Source organism: Pseudorca crassidens, chromosome 21 (genome assembly GCF_039906515.1).
Source record: "Pseudorca crassidens isolate mPseCra1 chromosome 21, mPseCra1.hap1, whole genome shotgun sequence".
Classification (NCBI taxonomy): domain Eukaryota; kingdom Metazoa; phylum Chordata; class Mammalia; order Artiodactyla; family Delphinidae; genus Pseudorca; species Pseudorca crassidens.
In genome coordinates, this window is record NC_090316.1 from 10,726,190 (window position 1) to 10,740,988 (window position 14,799).

Sequence of the window (14,799 nt, forward strand, 5' to 3'; positions counted from 1 at the left end):
CTATGTTAACACATAAAACTACCCATGACACCAAGTATCATTTCAATTTTATAAGGCATAGGTGTCGGGTGCAGTGCTGTGATCCATCGTGAGATCAGCAATGATGGTGAGGTTCCAAAGACTCTGATAATCTCTACCTTCTAAGAAGAGTAACTGGACTTTAACTGCTTAGTCATCGAGCATAATAAAAACCATCTGCTGAACCTTAGCTCTAACACTGTGACCTGGGGTTGGATAGTACGGCCTGGGATTCTGTCACTGTTCTCTGCAAGAGTCCTGGGCTAGCAATATTAAGACAAAGTATCCAACCTCAAAAGCAACTAGTTCGGGCTTCCCTGGTGGCGCAGTGGTTGAGAGTCCGCCTGCCGATACAGGGGACGCGGGTTCGTGCCCTGGTCCGGGAGGATCCCACATGCCGCGGAGCGGCTGGGCCCGTGAGCCATGGCTGCTGAGCCTGCGCGTCCGGAACCTGTGCTCTGCAACGGGAGAGGCCGCAACGGTGACAGGCCCGTGAACCACAAAAAAAAAAAAAAAAAAAGCAACTAGTTCTATGACCCACAGAAAGTCCCTTCACATCATTCAGCTTGGATTTCCTTAACTGCTCAAAGGGTGCATTAGAAGATAAGGCTTCATCCATCTCTACGATGCTAATACTGAGGGTAGCCTCTTCAGACATTTTGGGGAATCTCCACGAGTTAGAAACTGGAAATGCATGATACTTTCATATGGACAATAACGATACTAAATTCACTGAAGTAGGTACTCATTTTGCATTTTTTTTTCTAGTTTTAAAGACAGACATTATTCAATCACATATCCTTACCTGATTCCTTGGTGACAAAGCATAGGCATTCTGACTACCGCTGGCTTTGATCTCATGCAACAAACCAGTCAATAATGACGATTAAAACAAAACCAAGTTAATAATCATTCTGTTGTTGTACCTCAACTCTAAGTTTGAATTTTTATTTTCAGATTCAAATCCCCTTAAGTTTCCCATGGAGTAGGAAAGGTCAAAGACCATTCTCATATTTATCACGAGGAGAAGCTCAGAGTGAGAGTTCTGATGTCTCCACGTCTCCTTGGGTCCCGCTCTGAATCAGCATCAATACAGGGATTGAACGTCTTCTGGCTCCCTGCCCCCCACTCCATGCACTTGAGTTTGTGTTTAGGGGATGGGTCCCGCGAAACAGCATGCCCTGGATGAATCACTACAGCAGAAGGAATTCATTCTGACGTATGCATAACAGGAATTAGAATGTGCCCCTCACAGAGCTCAGCAAATGGTTTTTCTATCTGCTCATGCTAATTAGGAAACTACTGAAAATATTTCCCATATTTAAAACGGCACCTCTCCTCATTGAATATGGCAACCCTGCTATGAATCAAAGCTGAATAATAACCCATCACTGTCAAAGGTAAATTACTGCCTCAAAAAAATTAAAAAAGCAGTATGACATTTAAAGCATTGAGAAATAGCGAGTTCCCCGTGCAATTGCCAAGGTACACACAGTCCTGAGTGAAATCAGCACCATGGCGGCACCAGAGCTGGGGCAGGTCATGTGCAGCTCATACCTGTGACATCAATGCCAACAACGGCGCCCATGGCGAGCAGCCATCATTTGATCATCTCCCATGTCTACTATGGTTTTTACATATACTATTTCATCGGATTCTTGGAACAACTCAGATTCTGATCATGTCCACTTTACAGATCAGAAAACCAGACCACAGCAAAACCAAAACTGTACTCAGGTTCTCATTACTAGGAAAAGGGGGAATCAAGATTGCCAAGCAAAGTCTGTCTGAATTCAAAGACTTCGTTATTTTCACTGCTCATACCGGCCACGCTACTTGGGAGACTAGCGCTATTTGGGTGGGTGGTACCACAAAGCAGCAAGGGAAGTGGGTCAACATACCGGACATTAATGCAGGATCTAAAATATAAAATTACCTGAAGCTTTCTATGCAGAGTACCTTACCATAGAATGGAGTAATTATTTGCCTTATGTTATAGAAATTAAATGATACTCTTCACATCAAGTCGGTGTGTAACCCACAGAAAGAATATGGTAAACCACAAGATTTCTTTCTAACTCTAAATTCTGAGATTAGAATATATTTCTCTTAAATATATCAATAATCCATTTGTCCATCTCTCAGTAAGGTTATCCTGAAGGTATTCTAGAAACAGGTACTGGCTCAGTCCTACGGTTGTAGGAGAGATTACTATTGTTTATGACCATCGGCGCCAGGATGAACTTTAAGGCAAATAGCAAAATAGATGGTATCAGTCTTTATTTATTACATCACTAACTATCCTCCTGCCAACTCTGTTTTCTGTACATTCAGCTTCTCAGGGTTTTTCTCTCGTGAATTTATGGGTTTTTCCTGTCGTATCAGATAGTCATCCAATGAAATTACATAAAGTATTATGTTGGTGACTTAGAGTGCTACAATCCTAACATCCTTGCTTCAAGTAAAAACAAAACAATTTAAAAGAGGAGTCTCTTCCTTTAAGGCAAATACATTAATGAGTGCTGTTAAGATATGGAGAACTGGAATCAGACCACCTGGTTTTAATCCAGGCTTTGCTAGCTATATTAACATTGAGCAAGTTGTCCAAGGAACTCATAGGGGTGTTGTAAGTGTTAAGCAAGCGATTGAAAGTGCTTAGCATGGTGTCAGGCACATATAGTATGTACCTGGTACCTGATACATGTTAGCTCTCCTTCTTGTAACACTAAACTCCATGCCAATTAAGTCAAGGAGAGACCTTAAGATCTCTAGGATGATCCTTGTCCAAATCATGCCTTACTGCAGGGGGGCCCAACCCCCGGGCTGCAGACCCGTGTGGCCTGTTAGGAACCTAGAGGAGGTGAGCGGCGGGCGAGTGAGCAGAGCCTTCACCTGCAAACAAGGTAAAGAAGGACCTATTTTAATAGGAAGGTTAAGGCTGCCTCTCTGAATAGGTGGTCTTTCAAGTGAGACCTGAAAGACAGGGAAGAGGGAGATTGTTATACACAGTCGAGGGGAAAATATTCAAAGCAGAGGAAAGGGCACACTGGTCCTGAGGCTGGAGACAGGTAAGTGTGTTCAAAGCAATGAAAAACTAGAGTGATAATCAGGGAAGAAGAGTGACTCAAGAAGGGGCCATATTAGTATCCTAGAAGCCCAATCATGCAGCCCTGGAGGGACAGGGTATGCCTGGAGGGACAGGGTATGCCTTTCACTGTAAGGTCAGGAGAAGCCCTCACAGGGTCTAAGCAGGGAGTGATACAACCCCATTTACCTTCTAAGAAGATCACTTTTCTACTGGGTGAAGAATGGCCCTCGATGGTGCCCAGGTGAGAAGAGGGAGACCAGTTAGGAAGCTGCTTCAATGACAGGAAAGAAGAGATGGTGCCCAGCACAGGAAATGAGTAGTAAAGATGAAGAAATAAAAAGGTAATAGAAATATATTTTGGAGCATAAGTGATAAACCTTACTGATAGATTGGGGTAGAGTGAAGAAAAGAGAAAACGGGGGTAACTAGAGATTGTGGCTTGAAGAGCCAGTCGGCCAGCCCCAGTGGAAGCCCAGGCAGTGAGTAGAAGCAACCCCAAGTTTTGGCTCAGTGGGAATGTTTTGACAAGAGCAGAGCAGTTCTGTGGGGTTGCAGGGTTTTTCCTTTATTTTTCTTTTCCTTCTCCCTTCTTAGCAGGCTTTTGGCAAGGAGCTTGACACTGATGTCCTGGTGATTGAATATAAATATGCTTAATTCATTACAGGCAGAGATAAAGGAACTCAAGGAAAAGCTTTCCCTTAAGGGTCATTATCTAGATAAGATTATAGTGTAAATTGAAGCCCGGTCTCTGGAGGTAGCGATCGATTGGCTAGTTCGCAAGCCCCGCTCCACCTCCCCTCATCTGGAGGCAGTGCAAATTTCCTGCCTAGAATCTCTACTCCAGCTGCCCTGTCTTAACCACATTCTGAGCCTCTGATGTCAGAACACCAGTGGAAGTGACTGCCTAAAGACAAAATTAATTAAAACGTTTTTATCTGTTCTTGAGACGCATCCTAGGCTAATATATTGATTTAACCACTGCTCCTGTGAATGGTGTTTATGAATCAATATCTCCTGAGACCGTGGAGGTTGGAGGTAGGTTAAAAAAAAAAAAACAAAAACCTTAATTTTTCTTTGTGCCAACTGACCTATTACAATTAATGGAGGGATAAACGTTCATTGGGTCACTCTGTCGGTAGGGAGTTAAACATTGGTGGAAGAACCATACGCTATATATTGCTATTAGGAGGTAAGTAAAATGCACTAGTTCTTAGATAAGTTTCCACCTTTCAAGCCAAACTCCCTCAACAGAAGCCTGCCTTAGGAGTGACCCGATCCAATATATGATTCAGGAAGACCAGCCTGGTGTGTGACATAAGACTAGGACCTACGTCTGACAGGCACACATACACACACCCACTGATTGAGGATTATAAAGATTGACTATCTTGATCCCTTTATGGCAGGTAAACTTAGCAGGTAAACAAATGCTTCTCATTTGGCCACCCTCAGTAAACAGCACTAGTAGTTGGGGGTGAGATGTCTTTCTGAACTTGGGAAGGGTCTTTTGGAAACTGATTAGTTCACAAACCTTCAAGGAGATCTGTATCACCTTGGACTGTGAACTCATGAATCTGAGGTTTACAGTCCTGTCCACCAAGATCCACAACTCCAGATGAGCAGCAACTCTTTCCTGATTCTTGTAGGATTGGACGGCAGCCCTAAAAAATTGGAATTCTGCATTTACCAATGTAGTCACTTTGCAAATGACATTCATTTTTAGATTTAATGTTTGCATCTGTGGTCTCTCCTTTCATAAGGTTAGTTTCTCTATTTCATTATCTAGTACAGAGCATTGAATCTGCACCAAGTTCTTAAAAAAAAATACTGCTGAATTAATGAATTTTTTCTTAGGCTTCATTTAGACAACTGTTTTCAATCCTAAGGTCCATATTTTAAGAGGATTTTTAGTGTGCCCAGGACTGGCAAACTAGAAAGCTTGTTATACCAGCAACAAAAAAGTCAGCAGTCCCATCTAGGAATGGGATGGCGATGTAGCAGAGCTCTTTATGGATCTGAAAGTTATATTTTAGAGAAATTTGACTTATTCTGGAACTTTAAAAGGCACAATTCAGAAAAAATGTGGGGAAAGCAATCAAAGGCATTAACTCAAGGTTAGGAAGAAGATGCTCATAATCTGAATTATCTAAAAAGTTAAACCTCTCCCTTGGGAAAAAGTGCAGATTCCTCTAATAGGTGCATCAAAACGCAGCTCAAAGACCACGGCCACCTGAGATGCTAGAGAGAAGATGCCTTGAAAGAATGTCGCTTCCTCCTAAAACATCAGGATTCAGTGACTTTTAATCTGTAGATTAAAAGATGAATTTTGGCTTGTTTTAGGTACAAAGAGACATATATACAGCATGTTCTAACAGCTTAATTTGGTAGACGGTAGGATATATTGGATGGGATAAAGACAAAAGCACGGAATTAGGTTTGAAGTCATACATATTTTAACGAGGATGCTAGAAGTAAGGATGAATAGGGAAAAAGGGATTTGAGGGACATGGAAGGAATCTAATCCACATAGTCTTGTGATTAACTGGATGTGGAGGTGAAGGGGTCAAAAGGTACAGGATGATAATCAAGTTCTGGGCATAAATGAGGAGACGTATATTGGAAAGATGGATGGAATCTTACAATGTTGGGGAGAACTAGCTTTGGAGGAAAAGCTCAAGTTTGATCTTGAAATCATAAGTTTAGTGTGAATACTGTGCATATGGAAATATCCACCATAAGGTAAGATGTTGCTCTCCAATCCAAGGGCGAGTTTGGAACTCAGTAAATGCTACAGCTGTTACAAAACAAGGAGGCAAGGAGAGAGAGGGAGGAGGTGGAGAGGTGTGTAGTAACAATGTTAGACCACAGGCTTCGAAGATGGAAACTGTTCAGACCACGGCTCCGGCACTTACTGTGTCAACCTGGCTAACGATCCCACCAGCTAATATTTACTGCGTGCTTACTTTGTGTCAGACGCTGCATAAAGTGCGTTATGAACACTACAGTCATAACCAAAAAAAATCTGGACTGTCCATCCATAGAGGAACAGTTAAAACAGTAAATAATACGGAATATTGGGTATTAAAAACAGTGATTACATCTATATCTATAGGCCTGGAGAGAAATTCGCTATTCAGTCTAGCTACAGAGAAATTTAGATAGTATGACCCTAAAACCACAGGTTTTATATATACTCTACCTACCTACCTACATATTTAAATCCAATTTTTCAGGAAATTCTTTTGACTTACTCTTTCACATATACCCAACACTATACATACAAGGTGTGATGGGCTAAACATCAGATTGTTAACACTGGTTATCTTGGAAACTGGAGGGTACTGGAATGGGATATTTAAAACCAAACCAAACCCCAACCGAACAGAAAGACTCTAGTATATTCTAAAGTTAAATTAAAAAAAAAACCCACAAACAAAATTCTATCCATATTAACATAAAGCCCAATTATTACATATGCATATGGAGGATAACTAGAAGGTAGCATTTTTTTTTTTTTTTTGGCAGTACACAGGCCTCTCACTGTTGTGGCTTCTCCTGTTGCGGAGCACAGGCTCCGGACGCGCAGGCTCAGCGGCCATGGCTCACGGGCCCAGCCGCTCCGCGGCATGTGGGATCTTCCCGGACCGGGGCACGAACCCGTGTCCCCTGCATCGGCGGGCGGACTCTCAACCACTGCGCCACCAGGGAAGACCGAAGGTAGCATTTTTTAATGAAACCTTTTTTTGTTTTTAAGAAGGTGGTGAAAATCCATTATTTTAACACTTTTTCAATATTACACTTTTCAAAAAGCTATTCCTTATTTTATACCTGAATTCAAAGATCGACAAGGATATATGGGCAGTGAAGAGTTGAGTATTTATTCTAGAATTTACTATTACATTATGCAGACAAACAAATATGTCATCAAGCGTTAAGTATGTAGGGCTTGAAGGGCTAGTACAAATCTACCGTATAAGATGGGGATTTTGTTTCACTGTTTATGTTTTTATGGTAGTCTTTCATTACGCTGATTGTGGCGTTAAGAGCACACACACAATGCCTCAGCGCTGATACCAGGAACCATATTACTCCATGCCTTCCGCTTCCTAATCCTCTGCCCATCAGATGGGCTGCGAGCGCTTTATTCAATGTTAAAGGTCAATCCCCTTTTCTGGTAGGATATGTTTGCCTGACAAAGTGTGTGCACAGCTTTTCGACACAGATTATTTAATCCACACAACCAGCTAAGAAACTTCGTCACAGATCTTATTAACTTCTCGGGCTCTCCAGTCACCAAAATTACAGATATTCTGACATAACTCCACATCCCCACACGGCATCTCTCCATCTGGAAGTCTAGTTGTCACCTTAAACATATCCACAGCTGAAATCCCTAACCCAAGATGATACAAGATCCCGCAACCAACTTGATAAAAATGAACTTATTTACAAAGCAGAAACAGACTTACAGGCTTCAAAAATAAATTTATGGTTACCAAAAGGGAAAATGGCAGGAGAGGGGGGCAGGGGGGGAGGGATAAATTAGGAGTTTGGGATTAACACATACACACTACTACATATAAAATAGATAATCAACAAGGACCTACTGTATAGCACAGGAAACTCTACTCAATATTCTGTAATGACCTATATGGGAATAGAATCTAAAAAACAGTGGATGTATGTATCTGTATGACTGAATCACTTTGCTGTACACCTGAAACTAACACAACACTGTTAATCAGCTATACTCCAATATAAAATAAAAATTAAATTTAAAAAAGCTGTCTGGAGTCACTGTTGGTAGACTTTTTTCTCACATCTCAAATCCAATTATCAGGAAATCCTGTGGGCTTTCCCTTCAAGGTATATCCAAATTGGATCTGTTTCTTACCGCGTCCACTGCTCCTACTCTGATCAAAGCACTCATAATTTCTTGCCTGGACAAATCATTGTAATAGCCTCATAACTAGTCCCACTGCTTTCTCCCTTGGGCTCCAACAGTCTGACAGAAGCCAGAGCGATGGTTTGAAAAGGTAAAGCACATCATTTCATACTCTGTTCAAAACCCTCAACTCCTCATTCCCATATATTCCCCCTACTTGAACTCTCCCCACTTACTTCTCCTACTGTAGAGGCTCTGCTTGAGCTTCTCCTTAAGTGTTATTTGATATCTACATTGCTGACTTCCTCTTTCAGGTTCAAAGATTATCTTCTCAATAAGGGCCACCCTATCTACTCTAAATAAATGGCAGCCTCTCCTGATCTCCTTCACCTTGCCGTCTTTTTTTTCTTTTTTCTTTTTAATAGCACTTACCACCTCTGGAGTTCTCTATAATTCACTTAGTTATGAGGTTTATTACATGTTTTCTGCCCTGCCTCTGCTTGAATGTAAGCCCTACAGGAACGGACATCTGTGTCTATCTAATCAGCAATGTATCCTAGCATTCTAGAACAGACCCCCAGATCTACGAGGCTGACAAAAAAATATCGTTTAATAATGATCTGTTTTGCTTTACCATACCATCCCGAACTGAAAGAACCGAACAACGTGAAGACTTTGTCCTTCTTTCTCGCTACCAAGAAACCTCTTCAAGTTTCCTCAGGAACTCCAAAGAACAAGGATCAATCAGGTCCCTGTAATGCCTAAACAAAATAATTCGCAAAATCTAGCCTGAGTTCTTCCTCTAGCTGACAACTTGAACAAAACAAAGCCTTTCTTCTTCTAGAGATTCCAAAATGCCTCAGGGCTGCTTTCTTTAGTTTTGATTTTTCCCTAACTTAGTAGAATTTATTTTTTAAGTGACAAAATGTGTACTGCTATTAATAACTTTGGTTTCCCTATTCTTTGGAAGAACATTGTTTTGATAGTGCAATCACATACCTTCAAGAGCAAATATAAAGAAACCTCTAGTCTATGAAGACCATGGGTTCAACATTCTACATTTAAATCATTAATTTATTATTGAAATAAAACACAATACCATACTGGAAGCTGAAATGATCTTGAATAGACTTTTAGCATTTAACTGATAACTCAGAAGAGACAGTAATAGTTTGTCCGGGATCACCTTTAGGAAACTACGTGGTACAGGTGAGTCGGTGATTAGTGCCTTCCAGAGGACAGAGGAATGGATTCGCCGCATTTTAATGCATATGTTGTTAATGGAGGCTTCCACAGCCCTGGAATTGACACTTCAGCCCCAGTAATCAGCTGATTTCAATTCCTTTGTATCCCTTCTCTAACAAAATACCTTAAGAATCAAAGCCTCTCAAAGACTAGCAACTAATTTATTAGAAATCCCAGGTGATTTCTGTCCCAGGTTTGAGGCTAAGCGGGCTTACTGGTTTGTGTGTTTGTATCCTCATCATCAGAAGGCACAAGGAAAGCTTTTCGAAGCCTCTAAGAGCAAACAGTCTGGGTTTGATAGAAAATGCAGCAGCCCAGTACTGAAGATGTTTCTATCAACAACATTCCTCTTTCTGAGCTACGAACACAAATACCATTTCTCCAAGTCTCTCATTCGAAAAAGACATTATGCTCTTCAAAGACTTGCCCTTTATTTCACTCCAAACATTCTCCAAAACCCTCTTCTACAATGACTAGTTTGAGATGTAATTTAAATAAACTCAATAGCTAAGAGTGAAGACTGCAGTGTAATTCAACCAACAGAGCCTTAACTCCCTAATGATCTCATTAAAAGCAGGTTAAAAAAAAAGGGTTGTACTTGACTTTTTGCTTCCTCAGATACCTCACTCACACTTGATCAAAAATGTTTAATGTTATTAACACATCGCAATACCAGTACAGCTTCAGAGCTGCTTATTCAAAAACACTGAAAATAAAGCCAAACTAAGGATCAGAACTCGGTCTATCCTTTCAGAGACAGATATATGCCTATTAAGTCAACCTCGGTCTTTTGCTTTAAGTGTGATTCCCTTATGGACAAATAACCTTAGCGGCAAGCAGTGAGGGATGGGGACCACAGGCCTTTGTAATAAGAATCTTACTAAGAACCGATGTTGAAGGCTAAGTTTGCTTATATATTTGTATCAGAACATTAAAGTACAATGTTGCAACAATTTTATGCTAACAAGTCACTTTTTGTAGAAGCTGCTAAAGGAAAGGGGGCTTTCATATTTGTGCTTCTAACCTGTGGACTGTTATGTGGATACAGATTGTACTTTTAGGCTGTCGACTAAAGCCTGTATCTCAGCACGTACACTAAGGCCCCTGTGTTGGCTTTCTCATGGCAGCTCACTCAGTTTCTATCACATTGTGCAATAAGCTAAATAAAAATTCAAAAACTTTAAGTGGTGAACCCGTCTGTGTTGATTATTATAATAAGAAAAACTCCAAACTAGAGATTCTCAATATTGCCCTAAGATGTGTCAGTACCTAAGGGCCATGGCGAGGAAGAGCACTGCTAAGTGCATGAATTATGAAATCTGCGTCCAGGTCCTTCTTAAAATGGAATTATCTGTTGATTAAATAAGGCCCTTTATCCATCTTCATTACTGATGTCAGCTCTGTGGCACAGAATTCAAAATTCCTTATGAATATTTACATTTATCAATGGTCATGTTCAAAGATTATCTTCCTACTTAAACCACTAGTTTGGGGAATAGAAATATAAATAGAAACAATAGAAGTGGTTAATCACTTCCGTCTGTGTGGTCACCAGCAAATATTCAGGACATAGTGGAGTCATGATTTTTATAAGCTGCACTGTATCCAGATGTTACCACTGAGTGCTGATAAATAGATGTTTGGTAAAAAGTACAGAGGAACAATAAGATATTAAATTTCTGGTCCACTGTGAATATAGCTAGTTTTTAGTTTTTACTATTCTTTTTCTTTCCCTGTTGCTTAATAGCCACCCATAACTATCTTTGATTGGGCATCAGAATACCCTGTTTATAGCTCCATTCAAATTTTCCCCCCGAAGACACAAATTCAAGAATAATTCTTTCTGAGCAAAAAGCGACATCATTAGCAGCGGCATCTTTAAACAATGAGCATCATAAAAATCATCTGTGAAGAAAGAAAAGCAGCTGATTTTCAATGATGTGATACAGACTTTGAAATTATGCAGGTAAATACCCAAACGTTATGGAATGGATGAGAAAGGAAAAAAGACAAAAAAGATAAAAATACGATGAGTCTCAGTTTACGGAAGCAATATATACAATAGGAATAATTATTATGGAAAGTGAAAAGGAAACTCTTAAACCTATCAAACCGAAAAAGTAAAAGGCTACATTCTAAGATTTAACAAAATTAGGCCCCCCAATAACTTCAAAATTAAGTGAAAACAATCACAAACACAGACAAATATCCTTTTTTTTTTTTTTTTTTTTTTTTTTGCAGTACGCGGGCCTCTCACTGTTGTGGCCTCTCCCGTTGCGGAGCACAGGCTCCGGACACGCAGGCTCAGCGGCCATGGCTCACGGACCCAGCCACTCCACGGCATGTGGGATCTTCCGAGACCGGGGCACGAACCCGCGTCCCCTGCATCGGCAGGCGGACTCTCAACCACTGCGCCACCAGGGAAGCCCACAAATACCTTTTAAAGTACAAAGAAAATTACCTTAGAAGACTAGGAGTGTCTTGCAGCACTTCAGGTAAACCAGAAGGACCCACAAGAGGGCTGCCTGGTCAACAAAATGGATGTTGATAACCATTCAAATGAATGCCCTCCTAGAACGATCACAGAAGGAATGAGATGCAGACGTCAGAGAGATGGGCCTAATTCTAGCAGTAAGGGAGGAAAAATAACAAAGGGGAGCAGAATGGAAGCCAATATTAATGCCAGAATGGGTGATCAAAGCATCCAGACCCTGGGCTGTGAAGCTTGAAAGAAATGAAAAGATACATACGTATATCCTTCATTTATTTTTCCAGCCTGAGTCTGTGGAGACAAATAAACGGGAAAGAACTTCTATCAATGGAGCCTGTCTTAATTTGCAGGAGAAGGCATGAATTTCACATGAGGCTCAGCTAGAACAAGAGGTCTTGAAGAAGGCAGGGCGGGAGAAAACAGAAGGGAAACTTGGCTTGGTAACAAACTAAGGGAAGACAGACACTTGTCAGTGGGGTGCTGAGGACAGACATGGCTCTGAGCCTTTGTCACGAGGTTCCACGTTAAGACCAGAGCGTGTTCAAGTTCTGTCACAGGAAATACCCTCTCTCCCATCTGTCTTCATACACACTCCCCGAGTTACATTCCTGGGAAAATACTGAAATAAATGAAAGATCAGATAGTCATCCAATTTTCGAGTTGGAAGAAAATTTTGTAAGCATTTCGTAAGACACTTTAATAGCTAGATGAATAAACTAATACCCAGAGAGGTGAGGTGTCTAGTTGATGTCGCGGCAGAGCCAGGACTAGAGCTCAGGCATCACTTCCTCGAGGATGGGATCTGTGGATCCCAGTATGCCTGCCAAGGCCCACGCCCCAACTCCCTGGTTCTCAACAGTTGTGTCTGCAGCAGAGTCATTTGGACGCTTGTCTAAAGGGGACCGCAGCGACGCTGCTCCTGAGGCACCAGCAAGAGACAGCACGCAGCCCTGAGCCAGGAAGAACCACTCCAGCTCTCACAGCATTGAGACAGGCTGGGACGTGGGACCCTTAGCGGCAGCGCTGCAATGCCTGCACCTGGACAAACATCTCCTCATGCAACGAACTACAAAGAAACGGTAAGGGGCTGAAAACAACTGTGCGCATGCACGGTTGGGGCAAATTCTGGAAAAGATACAAAGAGACCAAAAAGCCCAACTGCCACTTCTGAAGAACAAAAGTCTGGAGCAAAAGCAGGGCACTGCACACGCCACCTGCACTCAACACCACCAAAGGGGTGGGCAAAACACCTAGGCCCCCCCTCCCGCCCCACCCCTGGACGCATCCTTACCCTCACCCCATTTAAGTCATCAGCTCACCCCCTTTGGGGAGCAAGCAAGCAAGGGAACCTGTTATTTGTTCCTCCTCCCCACTGCTCCAGCAGGGGCCCCAGTGAAGCCTCGGCTCAATTTCTCTGACCAATTTCTATTGATTAAGGAGGCCAAGAAACATGGTTGGTAACAGCATCACCACTTTAAATCCAACAGCAGAGATGTTAATTGAGGTCTCTGTGTGTAAGGTGCTGCCTGTTGATGGAATCACAGATGAAAAACACTGCCTTCAAACAGCTTCCAATCCAGTAATACACTTCTTATTTCAGGCCAAGCATCCAGTGGGTACTCTATAAACTGAAGTTGAAAATGATGTTGCTAGAACCTGCCAACTGGTGCTCAGCACACGCTCCACAGTCGAAACAAAGGCTACCTCTCCAAGCATAATATGGGTTGCAAACCCCCTACACGTGCTCACAACAGAAATGAGGATGGGTCTGGTCGTAAGCACAGTGTCAACAGCATGAATCTATGCCACGGTTTTTCAAAACCCTGAAGAACAAGCAATTAGGACCTAGACCAATTTGTCCCCACCTCCCTGTTAAAACAAAATGCAAAACAGAAGGTTCTGTAATTCTGGAAGAAGGTGCCCAACGTGCCTCCCCCGCTTCTCCCACACACCTGTTCAGAGGGGTCAGGCCTGGGCTACGGCTGGGTCCTTTGGGAAGGGCTGTTCAAAGCTAGAGTCATGAGAAGCCTGCAGCTCTTTGAAAGGCTCGAGGCCCCACACACCAAGTACAGAAGCACAGGCGAGCACGACGTTCGAGTCCTGGGACAAAGGCAGCGCAGGGAGGGAGGTGGCCAGGCTCTGGGCGGCTGTGGTCACTGCTCTTATGTCACCTTTGGGGCATGCATGTGACTGCTGTGTGTGCACGCCTAGCAAAAAGGGACAGGCCATGGAGAAAACTAGGTGTGCAGCCATCCCAGACTCACCCTGTTTTGTCTTATCATCTCATCGGGGTGCTATTTTTATTTTGGCCGTGCCCTGCGGCATGGGGCATCTTAGTTCCCCGACCAGGGATCGAACCTGCGCCCCCAGCAATGGAAGTGCTGAGTCTTCACCACTGGACTGCCAGGGAAGTCCCGGGGTGCTCTCATTCTGATGGTCACTGTTAGCATCAAGGGGAGACTCCTGAGTTAAACTCCTCTATTTAACATTTTTATGAATGCTTAGGAAACATAAAACAAAAGCAAATCCAACCACACACATACTCCACTCCTTACTCCTGGATATCCTTTCTTATTCCTCCAAATGTTGAAAGTCCAGATTCAGCCTCCCAAACTCCACTGGGGGCTGGGGGGGACACTGATCTCAGTCCGTTTCTTCCCTACAATTTAATCCCCCATGATTTAAGTAATTCACATAATGAATGACGTCACCCACTGGGACTCAGATTATCAACTCCAACCACCTATGGAGATTTTTATGATTCATCCTTCTGGTGGGCCTCCTTTCCACCACTGTAAAGCAGTTTAGTTCACTAAAGCCTTATATAAAATTTTATTGGGCTTCCCTGGTGGTGCAGTGGTTGCAAGTCCGCCTGCCAATGCAGGGGACGCGGGTTCGTGCCCCGGTCCGGGAAGATCCCACATGCCGCGGAGCAACTAAACCCATGCGCCGCAACTACTGAGCCTGCGCTCTAGAGCCCGTGCTCTGTGGTGGGAGAGACCACTGCGGTGAGAGGCCTGTGCGCTGCAATAGGGGGTGGCCCCCGCTCGCTGCAACTGGAGGGGGCCCACG

At 42.7% G+C, this 14,799-nt stretch overlaps 1 protein-coding gene across 2 annotated transcripts in view; it reads right to left on the reverse strand.

Moving 5' to 3' along the window:
- The window catches only part of UNC5D (unc-5 netrin receptor D), a 591,371-nt gene that overhangs the window by 329,847 nt on the left and 246,725 nt on the right, over window positions 1–14,799 (reverse strand). The window lies entirely within an intron of this gene.